Source organism: Cydia amplana, chromosome 3 (genome assembly GCF_948474715.1).
Source record: "Cydia amplana chromosome 3, ilCydAmpl1.1, whole genome shotgun sequence".
Classification (NCBI taxonomy): Eukaryota; Metazoa; Arthropoda; class Insecta; order Lepidoptera; family Tortricidae; genus Cydia; species Cydia amplana.
Genome location: NC_086071.1, coordinates 14,482,137 through 14,497,338, shown reverse-complemented (window position 1 = coordinate 14,497,338; position 15,202 = coordinate 14,482,137). Strand labels below are relative to the sequence as shown.

General features: G+C 35.5%; 1 protein-coding gene and 1 long non-coding RNA gene across 2 annotated transcripts in view; one reads left to right on the top strand and one right to left on the bottom strand.

Annotated features, from left to right (window-relative positions):
* The window catches only part of LOC134662853 (uncharacterized), a 39,908-nt gene extending 30,448 nt beyond the window's left edge, over window positions 1-9,460 (top strand). The window contains exon 2 of the long non-coding RNA XR_010098086.1: window positions 9,231-9,460. This is a non-coding gene — a long non-coding RNA (uncharacterized LOC134662853). The remainder of the gene's footprint in view (window positions 1-9,230) is intronic.
* Window positions 1-15,202, bottom strand: part of LOC134662755 (protein O-mannosyl-transferase TMTC1-like) — a 133,168-nt gene that overhangs the window by 27,840 nt on the left and 90,126 nt on the right. The window lies entirely within an intron of this gene.

Below are 15,202 nucleotides of genomic sequence, written 5' to 3'. Positions count from 1 at the left end.
GGTCTAATTCGGCCGAGCTTGCTGGGGAAGTGGGGACTCTTAAGGGGTCCACTGACGCCGGACGGTATCGGCCTGTCAGTTGTTCGGAGCTGTCAACTTTTTGTTCTAACTGACAGGCCGATACCGTCCGGCGGACTATTAATCAGTGGGCCCCTTTAAAGCTTTCATAAATAATTCACAAGTACAAACCGAGCACAAGACAATTTCCGAATCTTCCCGCCATGTTCAAAATGTCCGAACGAGGCGCAATCAGCCGCGGGGAAAATCGCTTTGCCGTTTTTTTAATCATTACAAGGCTGCAGCTCCTTTGCCACGGATTGTTGCCGTTCTTTTGTTCGTGATTCTGCCAGAAAGGAGTAAAATGGCGGCTTTTTCTTTTTTGTAGGACTACATTACAATATATAACTTCATACCATAGTGCCTAATAGTTGTTTGTGGTAAATATAGGTACTAATAATGGAAGATAACAAGATAAGTTAATAGTTACACGATACGCACCAATGCGCAGCCTTGGGCAACTATCCGGGTTATACTACGGGGTCTACTGGTTTTATGAATAAAATTATGATGATTATGATTATTATAGATACCTACAGAACTGTCACAAATATAGTTAGTCAAACCAAATTGTCAGTAAATAAGAACAAAAAAAACTATACTCATCCTTTTCATTTGGGTGCTAGTGTAAAACAAAGACAGTATGATTCTCTCTGTCTTTGTTTGAAATGAAACAGCCCTTTGACAAACTACAGTCCCACCAACGCGCAACGTCGGTGTGAGCAAAAGTACCTAAGTCTTTTTTTTAAATTAAATCTGTTTATTTCCAATAATAATAAAATTACAATTTCTTTGTAGGGTTTTTGGTATTTAGCATACCTATTTAATTCGTTTTTAAAGTTACGGGTAGTTTGAAATAAGACCTAGCATACCTACTTAATAAGTTTTTAAAGTTAAGGGTAGTTTGAAATTGAAGACTGTTATTGGTTGGGTATAAAAAGAAAGACACTTGGCGGACAGCTCTCTTTGGTTGTTGAGTCGTGCTAGCAGGCGGTTGTCAAGAGAAGAGATTATTGTGAATTGGAAGAAGACAAGAAAATAAATGGATAAATATCTTCAAGGTGTTGTTATTTTTACACTTCAGAAGTGGGATGAACGTAAGTACACGCCTACTGCTATTACTTATTGATTTAGTGAGATAACTGATAACATGACCCTTATTCTGAGCTTGGAGATAATTAATTAACTATACGAAATTCTAATGGATTACGTAAGAAATATGGTACTGGTAACATTTTTATTTAATTTAAATGAGTACCTGCATCATTTATTAATAATATTATGATGATTATGATTATAGGCTATCTAATTGCATATCAGTTAAACTTAGGTTAGTTTGACCCATAAATGTAATTAAATGGACATAATATCAATGTGTAATCATAAGAATATATGCGTCAGTTGGTCGAGAATTCAAAGTATTTAACCACCATGCCACCGACAGCTAGGCATAATAATGTTCAGTTAACAAAATCAAGTACACGTGTTCTTCTTAATAAATAGATACGTGACTGTAGTTATTAACTTCTTTGCTACTTACTTGCCCACACACATGTGGGAATTAGGCAGAATATGTCAGCACCTGGGTCTTGATATGTGTTGGTTGGAGTATTCAAGGGTGCCTTAATTTTCATTATTTCTTCACTACGGCGCATAGTTTCAGAGATAAATAGATATTTATGATTTATAACCAGGTCTCGCAATTTAATTGAAGATTTTGAGTTTTGATTTTGATCCTTAATGTTAAAATTTGTGGAATATAAGTAGATGGCTTACTATGCAAACGGGGCATTGAATTTTCAGTCATTTTTTTTGCTACGACGCATAGTTTTTGAGATAAATGAATGTTTATAATTTGAACTACCATTAAACATTATTTTGTCATATAATTCCTTTATAGTTTATAAGGTATTATGATATAGTATATAGGTATATGTAACACCGGATACTTTTACGTTTCATGCCGAGTTGTTGGAGAATATGGCTGACGATGACTCATGATGATCAACGGCGCTTGCGAACACCAGAAGCCTCGGTCTTCGCGAAAGGGAATGTAGCTGGAATAACAGCGGCAGTGAAAAAGGAATCCAAACCGAAGCAGAGTCCTGTTGTGAAAGTCAGGAGTAACCCCGCTTCGACAGCCTTAGCGAGAGGCACGCGCCACTGGACATCAGGTCATGTACACCTACTTTTACTATTATATTATGAATGATTTGATATGGTAATGTGTGTTAGATACCGTGAATTGCTTGACTTCATCTCGTTCATCGACATCTAGCACATATAACATAAGTATAAGATGAATATATTGCCAGAGGATAAGTTGAGAAAAATAAATTTGATGAACCGATAGAAACTATTACTTGTGTACCAATTATGAGAAATTTTTGCCTAAATATGTCAATGCGATATAATAACGCGTATATATCTTATCTTACGAAATAATAGATACGATCTATGAGTGGTTCTCAGCCGGTCAGGCCTTTGACCAACTTTTGTGATTTCTATTTGAACTGCAAGGAAGCTCCACATTTATAATGCCATCTGATTATAAACAAAATTGGACAATAATTAGCTCATTAACGGCACATTTTCTGTGAATTGATTGATTTGTTGCTTTGTTTATTTATTGGTCGAGTATCGAGTATCGAGTATCGAGTATCGAGTATCGAGTATCGAGTATCGAGTATCGAGTATCGAGTATCGAGTATCGAGTATCGAGTATCGAGTATCGAGTATCGAGTATCGAGTATCGAGTATCGAGTATCGAGTATCGAGTATCGAGTATCGAGTATCGAGTATCGAGTATCGAGTATCGAGTATCGAGTATCGAGTATCGAGTATCGAGTATCGAGTATCGAGTATCTAGTATCGAGTATCGAGTATCTAGTATCGAGTATCGAGTATTGATAGTCATTTGGTTTATTGAATTATGGAGTCATTTGGTTTATTGGATTATAGAGTCATTTGGTTTATTGAATTATAGAGTCATTTGGTTTATTGAATTATAGAGTCATTTGGTTTATTGAATTATAGAGTCATTTGGTTTATTGAATTATAGAGTCATTTGGTTTATTGAATTATAGAGTCATTTGGTTTATTGAATTATAGAGTCATTTGGTTTATTGAATTATAGAGTCATTTGGTTTATTGAATTATAGAGTCATTTGGTTTATTGAATTATAGAGTCATTTGGTTTATTGAATTATAGAGTCATTTGGTTTATTGAATTATAGAGTCATTTGGTTTATTGAATTATAGAGTCATTTGGTTTATTGAATTATAGAGTCATTTGGTTTATTGAATTATAGAGTCATTTGGTTTATTGAATTATAGAGTCATTTGGTTTATTGAATTATAGAGTCATTTGGTTTATATTTGGTTTATTGAATTATACAGTCATTTGGTTTATTGAATTATAGAGTCATTTGGTTTATTGAATTATAGAGTCATTTGGTTTATTGAATTACAGAGTCATTTGGTTTATAGAATTATAGAGTCATTTGGTTTATAGAATTATAGAGTCATTTGGTTTATAGAATTATAGAGTCATTTGGTTTATTGAATTATAGAGTCATTTGGTTTATTGAATTATAGAGTCATTTGGTTTATTGAATTATAGAGTCATTTGGTTTATTGAATTATAGAGTCATTTGGTTTATTGAATTATAGAGTCTTTTGGTTTGTTGAATTATAGAGTCATTTGGTTTATTGCATTATAGAGTCATTTGGTTTATTGAATTATAGAGTCATTTGGTTTATTGAATTATAGAGTCATTTGGTTTATTGAATTATAGTCTTTTGGTTTATTGAATTATGGAGTCATTTGGTTTATTGAATTATGGAGTCATTTGGTTTATTGAATTATAGAGTCATTTGGTTTATTGAATTATAGAGTCGTTTGGTTTATTGAATGATCGAGTCGTTTGGTTTATTGAATGATCGAGTCGTTTGGTTTATTGAATGATCGAGTCGTTTGGTTTATTGAATGATCGAGTCGTTTGGTTTATTGAATGATCGAGTCGTTTGGTTTATTGAATGATCGAGTCGTTTGGTTTATTGAATGATCGAGTCGTTTGGTTTATTGAATGATCGAGTCATTGGTTGATTGAATTATAGTCATAATTTATAGTCATTGGGCTTGAATTATAGTCATTGGGCTTGAATTATAGTTATTGGGCTTGAATTATAGTCATTGGTTGATTGAATTGTAGAGTCATTGGTTGATTGAATTGTAGAATCGTTGGTTGATTGAATTGTAGAATCGTTGGTCGATTGAATTGTAGAATCGTTGGTCGATTGAATTGTAGAATCGTTGGTTGATTGAATTGTAGAATCGTTGGTTGATTGAATTGTAGAATCGTTGAATTATTGAATTGTAGAATCGTTGAATTATTGAATTGTAGAATCGTTGAATTATTGAATTGTAGAATCGTTGAATTATTGAATTGTAGAATCGTTGAATTATTGAATTGTAGAATCGTTGAATTATTGAATTGTAGAATCGTTGAATTATTGAATTGTAGAATCGTTGAATTATTGAATTGTAGAATCGTTGAATTATTGAATTGTAGAATCGTTGAATTATTGAATTGTAGAATCGTTGAATTATTGAATTGTAGAATCGTTGAATTATTGAATTGTAGAATCGTTGAATTATTGAATTGTAGAATCGTTGAATTATTGAATTGTAGAATCGTTGAATTAATGAATTGTAGAATCGTTGAATTAATGAATTGTAGAATCGTTGAATTATTGAATTGTAGAATCGTTGAATTATTGAATTGTAGAATCGTTGAATTATTGAATTGTAGAATCGTTGAATTATTGAATTGTAGAATCGTTGAATTATTGAATTGTAGAATCGTTGAATTATTGAATTGTAGAATCGTTGAATTATTGAATTGTAGAATCGTTGAATTATTGAATTGTAGAATCGTTGAATTATTGAATCATTGAATTATTGAATCATATTTTTAATTCATAGGTTACTGCAGTTAATGTTGCAGCATTACATTGAAATGATTTTAATATGATGATTTTAATATAAGCGATAATGAAGAGTGCATGGTTGAACCTGTAGAACTCGCCACAATTAAACCGAGATCGAGGAGGATTGATGGCCTCTTATTGGTTATATTATTATGTTTAAATATTATGTTTAAATTAAGACTTGATAAAAATAGATGTACAATAATAAACATTATCTCATTACTAGATAAGCTGATATATTAAATAATGCATGAACTATAAAAAACTCGTCAAATAATAGTAGATTACCATTGAGGCAGTTTTTAAAAGAGATAATTTAATAATAAGAGATATTAATTTCAACTGGGAGGTTATTAAAGACACGTATTGCGGTAAAGAATTCACTTTTATACTTTTACTTATTGCCGAACTTGAAATTTGATAATTATATTTATACTAGTGCGCAAATCGTAATTAAAAGATTTATTCTTAATATTTTATGTTTACAAAAAGGCGAAGCTCCAGTATGTAGATCTCAATTAACGCAAGTATTTCCTTGAAGAAATCTCTGAGTGGATATTGGTGATACATGTTGCGTGGGCAGTTTTCTTACAACCTAAACATAATTACAACGTCGTCGTAATCACCCCAGTAGTTAAATGATACCATATTTCAGTTACAAAATATGCGATTCCATGGTATACATTTTTGATTGTATTCTAGAACAAGTCTGAAGGTACGGATAGGTAAAACATCAGGTTTTTACAGTTCTATCGTTTATGTCTGCCATGTAACATTTGAAACGTATAATTTATTTAATTCAACGTGTAGAGAAAATATTACTGGTCCTTTTTCTGCGGAAACACGCCTAATTAGGTGCTATGTTTATTCCCGAACTGCAGGATTTGGTATGCTGTAAAGACTTTTAGTGATTGTCAGGTTGGATAAATCCTAACAAGCTAGAATATACGACCTTCTCTGAAAACATTGGGAGGGGAGCTATTAGGTATAGGTTTTTAGTACCAGATGATTAATGCATTGATAATGGGAACATAATAGGTCAAGTTGTACACAATAATTACTTAATTATCGCTGTTATTCATCATAGTAATATTTTATAAATTATAGTCAGGGTTTAATATTTTATAAATTATAGTCAGGGTTAAAGTTACTAAAAGGTTCTCGGGAAATATTCCTGTCTCAAGAGTGAGGTTTATAATTGAAGATTTCTTGACATGATAATGGAAAATGATGTTGAAGCCACGAGAATTTGATTTGATTCGTGTGCTGACACAGCTAAGTACTACCATTTTAGAAAAGATTTGAACTGGTTCATATTATATATGGCAGGAAGATTGATAGTGCTTCAGTCACGAGAATTGAATTGGTTCGTGTACTCTGTTGTTTCAGTCACGAGAATTGAATTGGTTCGTGTACTATCTACCTGCAGATAGAGATGATCATTACTCATGAAAATCGAATAATAAATGGCAATTAATGATCTGTTACCCTGAATTACTAGTCAAGGTGTACACTGTTGTGATTATTAACCCAATGTTGGATATTTTTAGCAAGTTGAGCGCCGCACCTCTACCGGCGTCCCCCGCCTCGCGCCGCCTGAGTCCGATGCGAGCCGTCTCCAGCAGGAGCCCGCCTCGCGCCGCCAGAGTCCGATGCGAGCCGTCTCCAGCAGGAGCCCGCCTCGCGCCGCCAGAGTCCGGTGCGAGCCGTCTCCAGCAGGAGCCCGCCTCGCGCCGCCAGAGTCCGGTGCGAGCCGTCTCCAGCAGGATGTCTCCGGCAGAAGAGTAACAATTTTAACCCGTCGTATGCTTTAGTCAAAATTTACCACTGAATTAATAACCTTGAAACTGTAAATTCTAGTCCAAATTGTGTGGCAGGCATACGAAAGGTTATTTAGATGATGTTTTTGAGATTTTGACTTGCTGATGCCTGATTGAAACTGTTTCGTATCCTATGCGATTAGTGTATCCACTGTTAAGTAGTATACGTAGTCTGTCGGCCAAGTGTAGGGTTTCCACCTGGCACGTGTATGAGGACATACACGGAGTCAGGATGGACGAGTGTAGGGTTTTTGGTATTTAGCATACCTATTTAATTCGTTTTTAAAGTTACGGGTAGTTTGAAATAAGACCTAGCATACCTACTTAATAAGTTTTTAAAGTTAAGGGTAGTTTGAAATTGAAGACTGTTATTGGTTGGGTATAAAAAGAAAGACACTTGGCGGACAGCTCTCTTTGGTTGTTGAGTCGTGCTAGCAGGCGGTTGTCAAGAGAAGAGATTATTGTGAATTGGAAGAAGACAAGAAAATAAATGGATAAATATCTTCAAGGTGTTGTTATTTTTACATCTTAAACCTAGTTACAATCTTTAATATTTAATCTAAAAACGGGTTTTGATAACCTTACCTCTTAACTGAAAATAGCACTACAGAAAGTTGTTTTCCGTTATTTATCTGCCGACGCCACCTAACGACCGTTCGACGTGTCACGTGCGACATAAATCTCAGAGTTCTTTGTCGAGGCGCTGACAACTTAACAAGGTTGCTGGGTCGTGATGTGTTCGTGTATCAGGTAGATGATTACTGTGTCTATCAAACCACGTGTGGTGTGTAACAGGTGCAAATAAATTTGAAAAATGAATTCTATTAACATTCGCATTGTTCACTAGACTTATATCGACCGGGATAATCGGGATATGGACCGTGATCTGGGGGCACGGCAGTGCCCCCGCCAAGTCGAGCGCGAAGCAAACACTGCCGTACCAGAAAATGCGTGCGAAATGGTTGCAGTAAAGGATTACTGCAACCATTTCGCCGCATTTTCAGGCCCCTATTTGAAAACCTCTGGAAAAGACCAGAACGCAGAAATTTTCGTCATCCAGTAAGCTATAATCACATATGTACTTAAAATCCAAAATTTCAAGTCTGTAGGTCATTTAGTTCCGAAGTTAAGCGAAAGCAAAGTTTCGCATTTATGACACTCATTCACTCATGATCATCAGCATGGAACTAGTACTTCCCATAAACTCAGAGAGCTGAAATTTGGTACAGAGTTAGGGTTTAATGGCCACATAAAGGGAAAACCTAAAAATATTGCAATATCAGTCACGTTTTAATGATCTAAGAACTGCATAAGTAAGTTTGTAATCCCATATAAATATATGATATTACAAAGTTACTGTTGCAGTTCCTACAAATAGTAGTTAATAGTACATTATTGTCGAGGTTCGGAAGTAGCTACTTGCAGGCTGAGGATTCGTTTTAAACGGACGACCTTGGGAGGAGCGAATATTCTTGCTTTTCCTATGTAGTTTTGCTTTTCCTATTTTCCTATGTAGTTTTGATTTTCCTAGGAAGTTTTGCTTGATTCTATTTTCTGGAAAACTGCGTCTAACGAACTGGAAGGAATAAAACTCGTTCCATATACCTAAACCTAGCGTCGTTATGTGGGTGATGTGAAAATGTAGGTGGGTCGCAAAATACGGACTATTAAGCTATCAACTGGGATGAAAAGCTTAAAAATTTGCTAGGAAACAAACTCATGAACCTAATTTAAGTTTTATGTGTATTCTAGCAAAGGGTTCTACGTTAAAAGCTGAATATAGGCCGGCAGACTTTCTATCTGATAAAAAAATGTATTTTCCTTCACAGACATGTTTAACTAGCATTAAAATAAAATTGTTTGTAAATTTTAGTGACCCTTAATAATTTGTAGTTTATTGTAGTCGAATGATGGTCTCTATTCGTAAAATGTTTATCAGACATTTTTTGTAAGTTAAGTTCATTAATATATTAAAAATTTAATATGTATGTATGTAAACAGTTCCTTCAAGTTTATAAACATATTTATATGCATGTAATAAAAATGCATGAAAACATCATATGTATTTCTTCATTTATTTTTAGGATTCCGTAGCCAAATGGCAAAAAACGGAACCCTTATGGATTCGTCATGTCTGTCTGTCCGTCTGTCTGTCCGTCCGTATGTCACAGCCACTTTTTTCCGAAACTATAAGAACTATACTGTTGAAACTTGGTAAGTATATGTATTCTGTGAACCGCATTAAGATTTTCACACAAAAATAGAAAAAAAAAAAACAATAAATTTTGAGGGTTCCCCATACTTAGAACTGAAACTCAAGATTTTTTTTTTCATCAAACCCATACTGGTATCTGTGGATAGGTCTTCAAAAATGATATTGAGGTTTCTAATATCATTTTTTTTCTAAACTGAATAGTTTGCGCGAGAGACACTTCCAAAGTGGTAAAATGTGTGTCCCCCCCCCCGTAACTTCTAAAATAAGAGAATGATAAAGCTAAAAAAAATATAAGATGTACATTATCATGCAAACTTCCACCGAAAATTGGTTTGAACGAGATCTAGTAAGCAGTTTTTTTTTAATACGTCATAAATCCCCTAACTACGGAACCCCTCACGGGCGAGTCCGACTCGCACTTGGCCGCTTTTTTCTAGTAAGAGCAACCAAAATAAACTTGAAGGAACTGTCATAGGGATCACAATTCGACACGAGAGGTATAATCACTACTAAGCACAAATTAATAGGTATAATAACTGCGTGACTGTTACCCCTTCAAATAAATCATTACAGTTGAGGTTAATCCCATTAAAGTATCATCGATTACATATCGAAATGAAAAGTAGGCACGACCCAGCTCCCGTGACTTATGTGAGTTATGAGAGCGTATTCAGAACAAGAAAGTTAATACCAGTATAATTCCATAATAACTCACATTTATCTAACGCGAAATTTATTCACATACCTTTATTTACCGACGTTTCGACACAGGTTTCACTGGTCATGGTCGCGGCTAACTGATGTCCCAGCAAAATGTCAAAACAGAGATTTGTGCAACTACCCGACGAAGTGTATGAAAAAGTTTGGGGTAGACATCACATTTTCAAACCACCCACTACACATAATGTTAATTCCGCGTTAGACCCGTCTATAAATGTGAGTTAATATGTGTTCAAAACGCGAAAGTTTTAAATATTATAGTATAATTCCAATTCAATATGCTATAAACATCGGTAATATTATATGGCCGAGTTCGTGAGTGAGCAAGCGCACACTATCAACACGTTTTCGATCTCATTCTAATCTGTCATTGCACGTTTGAAAATAAGGCCCACGCTATCGGGAACGAGGGTAGTTTATCAAGTGCCTTGTTTATACGTTCGATATTCGGCAATGTTCGACGTGCTTCGGGGTTGCACGACTGATGAAAAATGTTCTGATGCGTGTAGCGATTTTGTACTGAATCAGATAACATGCGGGTATGCAATAATAGGTTTTCAGTCCGTAGGAACAGGTTTTAGAATCAATTCACAAACCTTCAGAAGCACTTAAGTGTTAAAGTTACTGGATTTTTTTTTGTGGCTATGACATTTAGTTGTAAGCAACGACATGACATAGCGTTCCACTCGGATATTTATGTCATTTTACAGATGTAGTGCATAATTATTTTCCATCATTTTTTCACGGTACAGTCTCGGTACAAAAAGTATTTAGGTTGACTGAAGTGACGTGACAAATATTAACGAACGTTTCCGGGAAAATACGATGGAAAACAATTATGCACTACATCTGTATTTAGAACAATGCCTTGGCTTGAATTTTCACAACGAGCTAAAGTCACTTTAGTCATCAAATAGGAACTAAGTTCTGTCCAATTAAGCGATTCTAGTGCTATTACTATAGGCCCATTTTGAAATATTACGTTAAACACAGACCATTAGCAGCCGAAATTTCCGATCCGCAGGATTTATACTAAAAGCGAACTAATGTTCATTTTCCGGAACTATTGCGCGGCGGTGTAGTCATAGTTTTCATTGCAGTATTTAGTGCATTAATGGTTTGAATTTACTAGATTTGTATTTCCTTGCAGGAAAGCGACATTACATTGTACCTATGTACCTAAGCGTACCACAAACGTTTTACTTAAATGAATAAATCCCTGCGGAGCCCATGGTATGAGTTGTTATTTGTTTTATAAGGAGGCAAAGTTTTTGAACTCTTTGTGCATTATATTTAGACCTGAGCAAGCGGAGCTAATACTAACAAAATTTCACGAGTATTACTTAGTTAAGAAATGCTACTTGTAGAGGCTGACAGCAGCCGGTCAATCATTATTTCCAAGCTGTCACGGAAACGATTTACTCTCGCTCGATCAAAAAACTCCATAGAATCCGCGACAAGTCTATAAAGGGTTTATTACTGACGTGTACTCAAGCGAACAGCTTTGTAAACGCCAGCGTATATTGCGCTAATGCTGCGATTTGTAACGTCTCCTCTTTCTTCCTGCAATTTCTCGAATCATTGGCTCTAAAAGCATTACGGTACGAGAACATAAATGGTTGAATGTAAATAGCTGTATTGTCGTCTGAATTACGCAATCGCAATGCTAGTATGCAGGTACAACATTCAGTTCAATAGAGAGGGAGATTACAATTTCAAAGTGGTCGTTACATTGGAATCAGCTGTTCCATACTAAACGCAGCGTGTGTCAAATTGGTATGATGAAGCTAGTTAAAATTAAACAAGTAATGATAACCAACTTAAATAAAATATCTAGTTGTCTTGCCCAATTGGGGACGTTAAGGAAGCTGCCGGCCTAGCCAGGCTGACCATCGCTATCGCTTCGACAGCGAAACGCTTTGTTTCTCTCTATCGCTCTTCCATATTACTTAGTGCGACAGTGACAGTTGCGTTTCGATCGCTACGGAGTGTAAGCGATTACGTTGGCTACGCAGCCTTTACAAAATAGTTACAGTTATGGTTCTTCATATTAAAGGAATTTTAAATTTTCTAACGCACGTACGCTTGTCTGCCACCAACGTGGTGTAAAAAGGCTGTTATCGTCAGGCATTTGAGCTGCAACTTTACTCACAAAATAGTATTCTCCGTTAAAAGGCGCTGTGCAATTTCTCTTCAAGATGAAAATTGCAGCCGTTTCTTCATTGTTTAATGGCTTATCCTAGGAAGAATCTCCTGACTATTAGGATCTTTTGCAGCATACTGTTGCAGCCTTTGTTTACGAGTAATGGAAGCTGATGTCGCGTTGATGTGTCTTTCTAGAAGCAATCTATCTTTAGGACCAAGTAGGGTTTGCAATCCGGATCCGGAATGCATGAAATTATCCGGATCCGCGGATATTCCCATACATTTCGGAACTAGGACTAGGTTTCAATCTTGACATTTAACTTGTAGTGATAGACAAATTATGATAGTCGAATCGAAATAAAGAAAGTAAAACTAAATAGATGGCTATGGCTGTGCATTAAAATCTGATAACTAAAAAAGTAAGCGGTAAAAAGCAGGCGAGATATTAGTAGAGAGGTACAAAGTAGTAAATTTCATGATAAAAAAACCGGTCAAGTACATTAAGTCCGACTCGCGCTTGACTGCACATTTCTAATAGGTTTTCCTGTCATCTATAGGTAAAGAACTATTTAGTGTATTTTTTCAATATTTTAGACCCGGAGTAGTTTCGGAGATAAAGGGGGGAGACAGACGCACGAGTGATCCTATAAATAAAGGTTCAGATTTTTTTCCTTTTGAGGTACGGAACCCTAAAAACGCCAATAGTTTAATAAAACACTGGGTATTTTGAGGAAATTCAAATATTTAATACTTTAACATGTTATCCCAGCTCGAGTATTCGCTAACAAGCACGCTGCCTCATGCCTAACTCCTATTTTCGATTTAATTTTACGCATCGCTAACTCTGTTCTTCACAAAAGGAATGTCTGAAAATATGAACGGAGCATAAAATTCCAATTCTGTTTACCCGCGAAATGTATTATGGTAATAGTCGTTTAGTTCGCTAGTCTTAAATCATACTTTGCCATCGTATTAAAACAATAATACTGTAATACTACCTATACTGTTAATGGAAGTCGTCATTCGTTCTGCTTTTTACGGTTCCGTACCAAATAGGTACAAAAAGAACCCTTATGGTGCGACTCTGTCCGTCCGTCTGTCTTTGTGCCCCCCCCCCCCCCCGGTTATCTCAGAATGAATTTGCAATACAGTTAGCCGATTTGCTGATAGATGGCGCTGTCCATAATTATGCTTAGTATACTTCTCGTCAAAAGTCTTTTGTGTTTATGTAACGTGAGATAATTGAAAGCTTGCACGGAACCCTCGGTGCGCGATTTAAACGAACTCGCACTTGACCGGTTTGTTTAAGCCGCGCCGTGCCACATGTCCAATGAGTTCAAAGCGTTCGATCCACCCGACCGGTAAATTGTATCGAGCAATCCAAAGGAATACTCATCCGCATGATCGTATCTCATTATAATCTACAGTTGAATACCGACCTTATTTCAAACGGATACAATTTAAACTCGTGTGAATTCAAAGGCGCGATTCGAGGTTGTTAGCGTTAAAGTCTGACAATGCATTGCCTCTAAGAAAATGGATGCAGCTAGGAAGAAAATTAGAACAATTTGAGAAAGGTACGTGATACAATGGCGAAGGTAAGCGGGTTCATTGCAACAATAGATTTCGCTGGGAAAATAGTGAGTACAAGATTTATCGAGGGAAGGTAAGGTAGGTATGCTATTATAGTTCAGTGTAACAGTTATCATCATATATAATATGTAGTGAACAACGTCTATTTTTACACACTTTTATTACACACTTTTATTTAGCTTGACCCCGTATATACCTAAATTCTTCGGATATATATATATAAATATATATATATATATATATATATACATATATATATATATATATATATATATATATATATGGAGCTTCAAATCTTGTAACTTAAATTTGAAGTTGTCTCATTGAACTGAAATTTCGCATATTTCCGTATTTGCGGTGACAATGCAATAATATGCTAACATGAAGCTGATCTGATGATGCAGTCGGAAGGTAGCAAACGGAACTCTTCGATGGGAAAACATGACATTGTAACAGTTTTTCGATCAGGTTACGTGTCCGTCTTACGTCTTACGAATCTTACGGTCACGTGACCTGTCGCGAGTTTAACATTTTTTCCCCATCAAAAAAGTGCACAGCGCCGCTAAAGAAGTGTTCACTTCAAAAATATTTTTGACGGTTACTTGTTATCTGTCCGCTCCCACGGCTCATATATGAGCCAGAACGCTTATGGTGACGTCACATCGTGGGATTTGACAGGTTAAGTATGTTGTAGGCGTTTGAGAGTTTGTGTGTTACTTTATTAATCTCTTAGCACTAAACCAAGGCTTGTCCTAAAAATTTAGTTGTGTACGGCTATGTCAAATAACAATACAATAAATAGATAGGTATTATTTATTTATTTATTTTATTTATTACTATTCGGAGATCCAACAGCTGTTAACATGTTAATAGGTTTAAGAAATATGATACAAAAAGCCAATTACAAGTTCTCACCAGTAAATACAGATTAAGAAAAACAATTGGTGGTTAGCACTATTGCACTACACATTCATTTCAACGCCAATGGCAGAGTAGTTAATTTTGAATTCGTATTACTAAAGAAGATTCAAAAGAAATACAGATTAACAGATTAAACAAAAACAATTGGTGGTTAGCACTATTGCACTACACATTCATTTCAACGCCAAAGGCAGAGTAACTAATTTAGAATTCGTATTACTAAAGAAGATTCAAAAGAAACAAAGAAAAAACACAGCACAATGAAATTTCAAATTCCAATAAGCCATGCTCATTTAAAGAACTCCTCTGTCAGGATACGCCGCACAGTTAGGATGTCGCTGTTGAAAATATCGATGTCATGCTCCTTCGTAAGTTTATTTAGACATTTACTAGCACGTATCAAAAAACTGTTCTGTCTGTAGTTACGCGAAGCATTTGGAACAGCAAGGGGTCGAAAATTTCTTGTAGATTTGGATGGAATACTGAAAGAGAGCTCAGCTAACAATTCAGGGCAATCAATATTTCCGTTTATAATATTGAGAATGTAAACTATGTCTGAGATTTCACGGCGTGTATGCAACGGAATGAGATGATGCTTCCTACAAATATTGACATAGTTTGAGGATGTATAAGGATATTTAAGTTTAAAGCAGAGGAACTTGATAAATTTCTTCTGGATGCTGTTATATACACATATGAGCAATGGAAATATCAGCCAGGTCAACGTGGGATTCGAACA